The sequence below is a fragment of the Crinia signifera genome, chromosome 19 (genome assembly GCF_055691185.1).
Source record: "Crinia signifera chromosome 19, ASM5569118v1, whole genome shotgun sequence".
Taxonomy (NCBI): domain Eukaryota; kingdom Metazoa; phylum Chordata; class Amphibia; order Anura; family Myobatrachidae; genus Crinia; species Crinia signifera.
Genome location: NC_139226.1, coordinates 72,542,552 through 72,554,603, shown reverse-complemented (window position 1 = coordinate 72,554,603; position 12,052 = coordinate 72,542,552). Strand labels below are relative to the sequence as shown.

At 44.5% G+C, this 12,052-nt stretch overlaps 1 long non-coding RNA gene across 1 annotated transcript in view; it reads right to left on the bottom strand.

Annotated features, from left to right (window-relative positions):
* LOC146042660 (uncharacterized) overlaps positions 1-12,052 on the bottom strand; it is a 67,411-nt gene that overhangs the window by 41,633 nt on the left and 13,726 nt on the right. The gene's annotated exons all lie outside the window — the stretch shown is intronic.

Genomic DNA, 12,052 nt, shown 5'->3' with positions numbered 1-12,052 from the left:
TATGGCCCCGGCATGTGTGTAAAAAATAAAGGCCCCCCATTTTGGCCGCCACCCCGATTGATTGACGCGAACCCGAAGCGTGGCGAGCGCAGCGAGCCCGCGAGGGGCGGCGGTGCGCGTCCTCCGACCTTTTCATTCCCCTACTGTCCACGTCGGCGTGGAGTTGAGAATATATAGTGTGGCGAGCATAGCGAGCCACCGAGCCCGAAGCGTGGTGAGCGCAGCGAGCCCCGCGAGGGGACGCGGATACCTGTCAAGCCCGCGAGGGACGCCCGGTTCGCGTCAATCGTGGGGGTGGCGGTCACAATGGGGGGGCCATTATTTTTTACACACATATGCCGGGGCCATACCCAATGAGAAATGGCCCATATTTTCCTATGTTAAATGCACTCATTTTCAATGTTAAAATATTTTAACATTGAAGCCTGTGGACAAATCGGGTCCATCGCATAGGCTTCAATGTTAAAATATTTTAACATTGAAGCCTATGGAGAAATCGGGGGCATCGCGTCGGATGCGCATAGGCTTCAATGTTAAAATATTTTAACATTGAAGCCTATGGGGAAATCGCGGGCATCGTGGGCATCGTGTGCCTTAAAGTTAAGGCACACGATGCCCGCGATTGTGGCCGTGCTAAGAAACAAGTACCAAATAGTGTTATCATAATATTTTGACATAAAGCATATTTCTATGATTATATGCTATGGGTTTCAAACTGATGTCTCTTTAATTTTGAGACGCAAGGAACACCATCTGTAACTTATATCAGTCAAACATCAATCGAGAAATATAGGGAAAACCTAAGACAGACTAGACAAGACACAGGGAAAAAACATGAGGGTAAGGGTGTTGAGACATCTATGTCTGAATTCCGGGTTTAAGTTGAACAACAAATACATCACATCGTGGTGCCTGTAAAATTCTATGTAGTTTTTAATTGCCTTATCAAGTACCATGATGTGTTCTCATATAGGTGTAAAATGTGTCTGAGTTATACTAGGCAAGGTCTCTATATATGGGCCCCATTTTTTATAGAATCTTGTCACACCCGTTTCTACATCAGGTACCGTGGCCTGTCTTTCCATATATAGGGTATTGAGTATGATGGTTTTGGTTTCCCGGATGATGGGAACTGATTTCTTAATCCAATATTTCAGGATCAGTTTCTTCCTTATACCCAAAATTACTGTGACAATCGGTAATAAAATCTTTTTCCTGCCTTCCCAATCCGAGTCTCCCATTACAAGTAACAAGCACATCTTGGGGTTGTTAAAGTCGAGTTACACACACGCCATTTTAGGATAGTATGGCCGCCATTTTGGTTTGCAGAGTAGCACAAATAAAGTATTATACACAGGTTCTGTGTAATGAAGCAAACCTTAAGAGCCGCCATACTAATGCACATAAATTCATTTCCCACAGTAGCACGGAATAAAGTATATTTAATTAAAGGTTTAGTGCACTACACATAGTTTAACCAATAATACACGATTGTTTCTGTACATGTTTGGAATCTTTATGTTCCGTGTCCCGTGCGCAGCATTCCGGTCACAGCTAAATATTCGCAAGTCCTATGGTCTGATAACTATGGACAAAATGCTTATTATATGTACTTTTGCCATGTGTCCTGGGGAGACAAAGGAATCAGGATGTAGCCAGTTCTTTCTGTTGACCATGACGACGATGCCAACAAACAAAGGACACTGAAGTACACCCCCCCCTGCACCAATCCTTATTGGGTGCAGTATTTTGCTCCAATCCCTGAGCACTTGATATTTGAACCTGTGACCAATGGAAACGGCCTTTGACCCCCCCTTTGTTTGTAAACTATAAAGATAGCTATCCCTGAGCTGGCTGACTCTTCCTCACTTTGGCACTGCATCTATCTCTTCACCATTGAACGGGCTAAAGTTCTATTTGAACATAGCGAGCTCCGACCGGACTGTGCTGCGATATTTCTACAGTATATGACGGTAACATTTGTATTCCTCTTTGTGTAAAGTGGCTGATTATATTCTGTATCTGTAGCTGTTCCCCTGTTAGTTTAAAGTGTACTTAGTATTGTTAATTAACTGTATCACGTGTAACACTGTGTTCTTTCTTTCTGTAACCCCCTTTTGTCCGCTAGGGACAAAATACACTATTTGGAGAATCTATCTCCTCACTTTATATTCTGGTCTCGTCTATTATTCGCATCTAGCGATAAGGTGTTCTACGGACATTGTCCATAAGAGGTATTCGAAGTTTAGGTACTAAGTACTGCGAAGGGATACTCAATTACTGGTGTCGATTAAGCGTGTATAATACACGGAAAAGGTCCGCTACGCTGCGCTACGATTTGTTCGCACGTAGCTAGGTATAAAGGGTAAGCAGGTTACGGAAAGAGTACGTAAACTGCGCACTTCACTTATTGTCCTTCTAGTTACTTTTATATCGATATTAACAGGGTTCTTTGTCACCTTTAATTTGAATATGGTATTTATAAAAGTGATAAGTTGATTCCAGTATGTTGCAATCCTGCCACACTGCCAAGGATTATGAAAGAAAGTGGCTCTCCTCTGGCCGCACTTGACACATGTGTCAGCTTCCCCTGGGATCATGTGAGCCCTCTGCACAGGAGCCACATACGCTCTGTATAGCACCTTCCACCTGTAGCACCTTCCAATGTACCTCTTGAAGGGAGGCCGAGTGGAGGTATTTCAGTGTCAGTGTTTCAGGACCACAGAGTATTCCGGAAGCGAGGGCACCTCAGCTTATCAAGCCGCCATCGTTCTATTCCATTTTTTTCTCTCCAGAGGTGACCATTGCCTCCATATAATAGTATCTCAGTGTATATACGCCAGTATAAGCCAATGTCACAATAGTGTTGATTGAATCAGTCTCCGCACCTTCCAGACCAACCGGCGGCAGGGACTGATTCGTGTCTGATTTGCAAAAACATATAAAAATGGGTGTGCAATAACTTATATTTTTCTTTCAGATCCGCAAAGGGTCGGAGGTGACCTCCCGGATCATACACATCTCTGATCGCTGCCAGGCCCGCCTCCCTCCAAATAAAGAACTGGGGGTTGTCCAATCCGGGGGGAACCGAGGGTTACCCCAGAATGTGAGGAAGCGAGATACCAGGGGGACCTTCCCAATTTTTTATTAGTGGATACCCAGGCCTTATACGTGTCTCTAAATAAAATATTATTAAAAATGTCTGGTTTAATCATTCCCTTAGGGGTATGGATTAAGGCTGCCAGCGAGTAGGGAGCAAACAATGCTTCCTCTATAGCACGATTTATGAATATAGATTGTCTCCAAAACCAGTCTGTGATGTAACAAAAGCTAACTACCCTGCTAAATATTGAAGTGTCAGGGAAGATGAGGCCTCCCTCGGATCTAGGGAGTTGTAACAGCATATGCTACCTTTGGTTTTTTGTCAGCCCATAAAAACTTTGAGAAGATAGTGTTGACTATGGAGCAGTCATGTCTGGAAAGGGAGAACAGGAGCATTTGTAATAGTAATGCTAGTTTAGGGAACACTATGCTTTTAATCACCTCTGCCCGACCCATCGGGGAATAGTGGTCCATCTATGGAGGAGAGCGGAAATTTCCGCTATCACCGGGCGAACATGTACTGAATAAATTTCCGCTAAAGTTGGAGGTATGCGAACTCCTAAATATTTCATGGAATGTTTCACTGCAGGGAACTGAGATAGGGGGAGCCTATGGGGATAGTTAAATTTCGCCCTGTGAGGATCATCAACTCAGACTTGGTGTAAGTAACTCTAATACCAGAAAAAGAGCCAAATTGCTCTATTAACAATATTATTTTGGGAATAGCAACATTTGGGTATTAGAAGGAGAGCAATATATCATCGGCGAAGAGTGGCAGTTTGGCCTCCTCCCGGCCGACCACAATGCCAGTATATATTGTGGATGCCCTCAGGGCTATGGCCAGGGGCTCCAAGGCTAGAGGAAAAAGTAATGGGGATAACGGGCATCCCTGTCTAGTGCCCCGTTTTGTGTAGAACGGTTGAGAAAGGAACCCGTTATTAAGTACTTGAGTAGCTGGGTTAGTATATAATAGTTGAAGGAGTGTAATAAATTGGGGGGGGACACCAAATCTAAGCAGTGTCCCAAACACATGGTCCCATGTAACCACATCAAAAGCTTTCTCCGCATCCAGGGAGAGAACAATGGCCCTTATTCTGATCGGTGCGGCCCGATCAGAAATATGCGGTGATGTCCGTCTTGGCGAATCCCCGCCTTCCATACGGATCGCCACCTCCGTCCGTATGCGGATATGTGGCGGTCCGCATGAATGTGGACGGGGATACGCCTCCTCCATGGTGGGAGCAGCCCCTGCATTCGATGGTCGCCGAACATCGAATGCAGGGCCGCACGCTCCACCAGGTCCCGCAACACAAGACCACACGGACACTTGTCCGTGTGAAATCTTGTATGGGGGCGGGCAGCTGACATCCGGCGATGTCAGATGCCCGCCCTGTACCCACGCGTCACGGCCTCATTACCATGCATACGCCCCGCGTTTGCATGGGAACGCCCATGAAACGCGGGGCGTATGCATAGGGTAATGAGGATAAGTAGCCCCTCACGCCCCTCTACGCCCCCTGTGCGGCGTATAAAGAATCCATGCGGCGAAATCGCCTGCACATGCGCAGAGTGACCTCTGCACATGCGCAGACGATAAACATCGGCGGCCCGTACGCAAGCGGGAATATCCGCACCGATCAGAATAAGGGCCAATATTCTGCTCCATGGTGGGGTGAATCTTGAGCCATTCCATGACTGCTAGAAGCTTGCGGATGTTGACTACTGATTGGCGTCCCCATTTAAACCCAGACTGGTCTGGGTGTATTAAATGTGGGAGTATTAATTTTAGCCTATCAGACAGAATTTTTGTGAAGATTTTGTAGTCTCTGTCAATAATGATATGGGTCTATATGAGCTCGGATCCTCTGGATCTCTACCGGGCTTTGGTAGAATACGAATAACCGCTGAATTAAAATAGTGTGTGTGTGTGTGTGTGTGTGTGTGTGTGTGTGTGTGTGTGTGTGTGTGTGTGTGTGTGTGTGTGTGTGTGTGTGTGTGTGTGTGGGCTTTCCAGACATGACTCCATTAAAATTGCTGCCTATAATACATTTTAAATACATAAATAAGCATAAATTTGCGAATAAGGAAGTTCAACCACACACATCATAACCAACCAGTGAATGGAGAAGTTAGGGCTGCGAAGCTACCAGGGAAGTCTGTTGCCCTTGTTCAGCTGCTAGCAACACAGGCTCCACTTACTGGGTGAGCAACAGTCAGAATAAGGGGCAGATTATTAAGCTTGGTGAAGAGATAAACTGGAGAAAAAGTGGAGAAAAGGTAAAAGGAGATAAAGCACCAGCCAATCAACTCCCAACTGTCTTTTTCAAACACAGCTGATTGGTTGGTGCTTTATCTCCTTTTACCTTTTCTCCGCCTTATTTCCAGTTTATCTATTCTCCAAGCTTAATAAATCTGCCCCTAAGACGGAACAAACTGTTGAGAAGGCGCGGGTAGGGAGAGCTTGGCACCTTTTCAAATGCTAATATCACAGAGATCGCAGTTTTCATTATAAAGATGGGAACTGTGGAAATACAGTTCAGGCAAATGCTGACCAAGTTGATTTATGCAGTAACAGCTTCATACAGTGATAACTGATTTCACATTGCAAAAAAAAATGAAGGTTTGCACTGGGACTTTGTAACCGGTTAGTCCCGGTGCGAACCTTCATTTTGGGATATTCACATCCTCACAGCTAACCGGCAATAATGCCGGATCGCTGATATCATCTGGGGGCATGGCAGGGAGTCAGCGTGTCATCGGGGGCAGGGGAGGAGGCAGCGCTTAGAGCTGGCACTGCTCCAAATGCTCCCTCTTCGTTCGACCCATTTAACCCATTCACACCGCCAAGCAACACCGCAACGAACCGGTAAGGACTGCTTTTTTACAGTTTGTTTTGCTATGTTGCTTCCCGGTTTTAGGACATGGTAACCCTTTTCACATCGCACTAATTACCAGGTCAAATCGGCTTGTACCCGGTGATTAGTTTCGATGTGAAAGGGGTATTAGTGATACTCCATGGAGACGCCTACAGCCAATCAGGGCTGAGTACTTCTATAGCAGGGTGACAGCGGGGATACCTGCTGTCATTAGTTTGAAGGAAGCTGGCTCAACTCGCAGTCAGTGTGAGGTGAAGCTACAGCAGAGAGTCACCGCTGGAGCCTGGAATGGTATATATATTGGTGTAAAATTAAAGTATGTATTAAAGTTATACTTTTCTCTGTGTGTTTTTATTTGAACATATTTTTACAGGTGAACTACAAGTCCAAGGGGGCCATTAATGCCTCACATGCTGGGACTTGTGGTTACCAAGTCCCAGCATGCGGGGGAGGCTGCTGGGACTTGTAGTTCGACTGTAAAAAGCATGTGTTTTTTTCTATAATTTTACACGTATCAGCCAGTATCCACCGCTTAGGTACCCTGGATGGATGAAGGCCGGGGCGGGGGGGGGGGGGGGGGGGGGGGGGGGGGCGACTCCTTTATTTATTTTCATGACTAAAAATCGCACCATATCGCACTTTTCACCCGCAAATGCACATCTCCTTTTTTTGCGATTTCAGAAAATGCAATAATATGCGATTTCAGAACCTTTAGTAAAAATCGCATCCCATTAAATGTCACCCGTAGCATCTAGTACTTTCAAATATTGACTACAGTAACAGGTACACTGGGCCAGATATATCAAGCTTCAAAAAGTGAAAAAAGAGTGGTAGATAAACAGCCAGCCAAATTAGCTCCTGACTGCCATATTCCAGGCTGGGTTTGAAAAATAATAGGTAGAAGCTGATTGGCTGTCTGCTTATCTCTCTCCATTTTATCACTTTTGAAACTTGATACATGTGGCCACTGTGAGGTAGAATCTGGGCTGCTGACATGTTAATGATTAATAACTATTTAAAGCATTGTTTGCTTTACCATCATGTTTGAAGTTATAAAGTCATACTGTTAAAATGTTTTAAATTGCATTATTAACAAGTCCATATTTTAACCTCAGACTGTCCCCAGTCACATACTTACCAATTGTGTGTATCCCCAAAAACAACTGTATGGAAGGATCAGATAATAGAACATATCCCTGGCCTTGGAAAACTCATCTATATAAATGGTGGAACAACACTTTAGTGCCCACAGAACAACTAGACCGAGCTGTGTTGCATTTGCTGTAAATTTAAGACATATGAAACATTTATACCACACTCACGAGGAGTTGATGTTTTGAAATTAAAATTGAAAACAGCTCATTATTTGCTAGCCATACTGATATATATATATATATAAGGCTGAAATTAATGCTTTTGCCTTCTTTCGAGATTAAACAATGGTACATACATTACTTTTATGGACATCTATATGGTTCTTGTGTTGTGATTTAATTTTGCCAGTGCACACACTGTTTAATAAATCATTTTCAATGAATGGCTTTGTTGTAAACCGTGACGTGATTGAGCTTAGTCCCACACACATGTTCATTAACCCACTGAGCTGAAGACAAAGCCTCTCTCTGCTACAACAGAACTAAGGGTCAGACTGACGGCATAGCAATCTCCCGATGGACTGAACGCTCACCCTATACACCCCTTCCAATGTCAATAGCAAGCTGTTTGGTTAATTTAAGGATTTAACTGTACTTGTTTCGTAGCACGGCGCCACCGATTTTGATTGTATTGATCGGGTCGGAAAAATCGCGTCGATCGCATCGCATGCCAACCAAATCGCATGCGATGCGACCGACGCGATCGACCCGATTTTTACATTGGAATCAATGTAAAATGGTCCCTGAGACCCGATTTTACATTGATTTCGATGTAAAAAGGCCCCAAAACCCCCATTTTAATAGCAACCACCCCCTGATGGTTGAATGGCCCCCCATTATTAATGCCACCCCACTATTGACGCCAACCCGAAGTGTGGCGATCGCCGCGAGCCTGCGAGGGGCGGCGGTACGCGTCCTCCGACCTTTTCATACTCCCACTATCCACGTCTGTGTGGAGTTTATTTTAGATAGTGTGGCGAGCGCAGCGAGCCACCGAGCCCGAAGCGTGGCGAGTGCAGCGAGCCCCGCGAGGGGACGCGCATAACTTCACAGGTATACGCGTCCGCTCGCCACACTTCGGGCTCCGTGGCTCGCTGCGCTCGCCACACTATATAAATTCAACTCCATGCCGATGTGGATAGTGGGGGTATGAAAAGGTCGGAGGACGCGTACCGCCGCCAATTACTATTAATAATCTCCCATTCCATTAGTTTATCATGGGTGCATGGTGTGTGATGTACATGGACTCAAGGGTCCCATGTTGTATACTCTACATCTAGGCCTGACCACAGAAATAGTCCATGTGGCACCCCCCTCCCTACACTTACCCAGCAGTGCCATATTTCTGACATGTTCAGAAAGAGGTTTGGTATAAGAGCTAGCAAAACTGGTATTGTGGTATCTTCAGCACATGCACCATGTACATTCCATATATATATATATATATATATATATATATATATATATATATTTTCAGAAATATGGTGAAACCATGAACAGATAATGGGGCGGGATGCAACAATGAACAGATAATGGGGTGTGGTGCAACAATGAACAGATAATGGGGGTGAGGAGAGGCATTACTGCCCTAAAGCAGTTAGTCTCTTCCCTACTGTCTAAAAAAGCTTATCGTCCCCAGATGGTAAAGCAGGTTGGGACTTGTAGTTCCACTTCAACAACAGTGGGTGAGCTACTGTACATGTTGTAAAATTCTTATTTAGCTTATTTAAAGGAATAGTGAGGTTTACCTATATATACAGGCTTACACATACTCAATTAGAGCCTAAAACCAAATCAACGTTTTGTTTCTATCTTTAACCCTCTGTCTAACTCATGGCCCCTTCCAGGGGTTAAAGTGGTGGTGGGGGCAAAAATTCCATCAGAAAAGCCAGCTCCACCATCCATGTGATATGATTGACTATGATATGGTGACTATTGTCACTTTTTAGGTGACATAATGTGAATAAAGGGCACTTCTGTGTTTGAAATGTGGATAAGTACTGTATCACTACTATGCAGGGCTGCCATTACAAATTGTGGAGCCCAGGACTGGCAAAATGGGTAGGGCCCCCATAGGGGAAAGGTGGGGCGCATAGGTGGGTGGAGCTGTGGATAATGTAGGTGGAGCTACAGCAGGAGCATAGCATGTTTGTTCTGTATGAGTTCCGCCGCTGAATTGTGTTTGTTTTATAATATGTTCCAAATATATCTAGCTGTCCGCATATAGTTACATCATGGCTGCGGCTTGTCGGTGTGCACTGGCAGCCTGATACAACTACCACAAAGCTGCAATCTAAGGTACCTAAAAAGCCCAACCAACCATCCCTTATATACATAAATGCCTATCACCCCATTCACCCCTTATATACCTAATACGTATGACCCCTTACATACAGTACATGTATACGTATCATTAAATCCAACACAAAGCTTATATAGTATTCATCTACAGTAGTATACTCCCCCCCCCCCCCCCCCCCCACACACACACACACACCAGGTAGGGACGTTACAATAATAAAATGTTTAAATCATGAACATAATATCATAAATACTGTAATAATGAGTGCTTTGAGAGGATAATATGAAATAACAATGAAATTAATAAAGGGACACAGTAAATGGTGAAAAAAGACAAAATAAAAAATAATAAAAATCAGTAAAAAAGGAAAAAAATAATAATAATAATAATAATAATAATAATAATAAAATAGAAGTAAAAATGAATGTAGTCTTAATTGTCACCTGTGGAAAAATTAAGGATTAATACACTTAATATAAATAGCAGCCATATGGAAATATGAGTTCTTTGGGGTAAGACCACGCTATGCTATCCCTTCCTCTGCAATGGTCACTGGTCCTTTTATGGGTAGGGGTCAGTTTCTGTAATGCCGCAGCCTCCGGATGGTGTGCGGCGGCAGGGGGTTTAGCAGCTTGTGAGGTCCAGCAGATGCGCTGTGCACCTGGTCATTGTCAGAAGTGTAGGCTGGTAGCAATCGCTGTCCATGGGGGGATAGTGGCAGATCTCTTTAGGTGCTCCTGTGGGACCGAGAAGATCAAGAGCCTGTGCAGCTCCGTGGTTGTGTACATAATTGGGAGCGTACATAGCGTCGCCCGGCAGGCTTGGGGAAGCGACCCCACCCTGCACAGTGTGAGCAGCTGCGGAGTGCGGTCTCCCTGCTGGGAGGAGGAGGTGGGGCTTTTCAGTAGCTTCCGGAGAAGAAGCAGAGGAGGACTTGGCTGCTGCTGTCTGCAGAGAGCCATGGCGGGTCCTAGTGACCGCCGGCTCTCTATCTTAAAGAGACAGCAGCGGTGTTGCAAGTAAAACACCTTCAACTCTGCTATCCGGGCCCCATACCTGTGGGGGCCCAGGACTCATGTACCCCCAGACCCCCCCTAATAGCGGCCCTGCTACTATGTGGTGTAATATGAATTAGGGGCACTACAAAAAGATTATACTGCTGTGTGGAATAATTTGAATTGAGGGTACTATTGTGTGGCCACACCCATTCCTTGTGAGACCACTGTCCCTTTAAAAAGTATAGGAGGTAGGGCAAAATGTTGAAGTTTGTAGGGGTTATCAAAAACTCTAGCAGTGGCCCTGGCTCTGCGTAATTGAGAAGAAGGAAGTCAGGGGAAATTACTTCCACCTCCTCTCCAGGACCACTGATAAATGCCACTTGATAAAGCTGGCATTTAGTTCCAGCGAAACGTGTTGGTGCCCCCCCCCCCTGGTTTGGACCTCTGAGTGCCATTTTGGACCACCCCTTGCTCAACCATCTGATCACCTTGGTTCACCAACTACACCCGGCTTGGAAGCTACAGACCATCATCGGGACAGTTCATCGCAATACTGGTTGAGGTTTAAGATTGGTTCTGTCACATCAACATCTCTCAGGACCGATCCCTCCAGCGACACCCCGGATAATCTTTCAATTTGGACTGTAATCCATAGGGACTTACTTCAACGGATCAGTGCAGGTTATATACTTTGGTCCCACCCACCACTTGGTCCAACCAACACTCACCCTTCCACTTGATTCAAGTTGATATGATTTTATTGATATAATGTTTTTAATTGTGCAATAAATTGTTATATTATTAATTTCTTAGTGTCCTCCACTGTCAGTGCTGCTTAAACAACCTTTTCTTTCAACTTTATGCTCTGGCTTAAACTGCAATCCTGATGAACAGGCTGCGGGGGTTTGGAGGGAGTGGAGATTACCAACTTTCATATTTACTTAAGTGCACTGTCTGCTTCATACTGAATTAGCTTCTGCCGATTGTTGCGATGGTGATGTGCTGCTGGGTCTTTGGGCTCATCACTCCAATCTTAGAACCTGGCAGGTGGTGTCTTTCCCCACAGATGCCTCCTAGTGCATTAGCATTTATACAATTTGATGCTGCGTCCAAAGATGCAAGAGTGATGTGTTCTGTGTTTATCTCTGAATCAGGACCTATATTATGGAAAACTTTTGTACAATCGGGGAGTTTGGATGGTGTAATGATTACCAATACGGCCTCATGAGGATATGGGTTCAAATTCTATATTCTCTCCATATTCCTCAAAAAATACTGGTAGGTTAAAATGGCTCCCAACTAAAATTAACCCAAAGTGACTGTTGAAGTTGGGGAGTTCTCCCAGAGTGAATGTGAATACTTTGGTTGATCACATTCTTTTATTTTTCCAATCTAGGTTAATTATTAATTTCGACGGGACCCTACCCTATTTTGTCATATATATTTTGAAACTTTTCAAATTTTTAATAAAAAAAAAACAAACATGCAGAGTTGCTAGGGAACTTTGTGGGCTTTCTGCAAACACACAGGTCATATTTTCAGGCAGCTTTGTCAACAAGATTGCAACTCAGTAAATCTGGGATTTCTATTCTTTAAATGGTGATAATCAGGAGGGCTGTG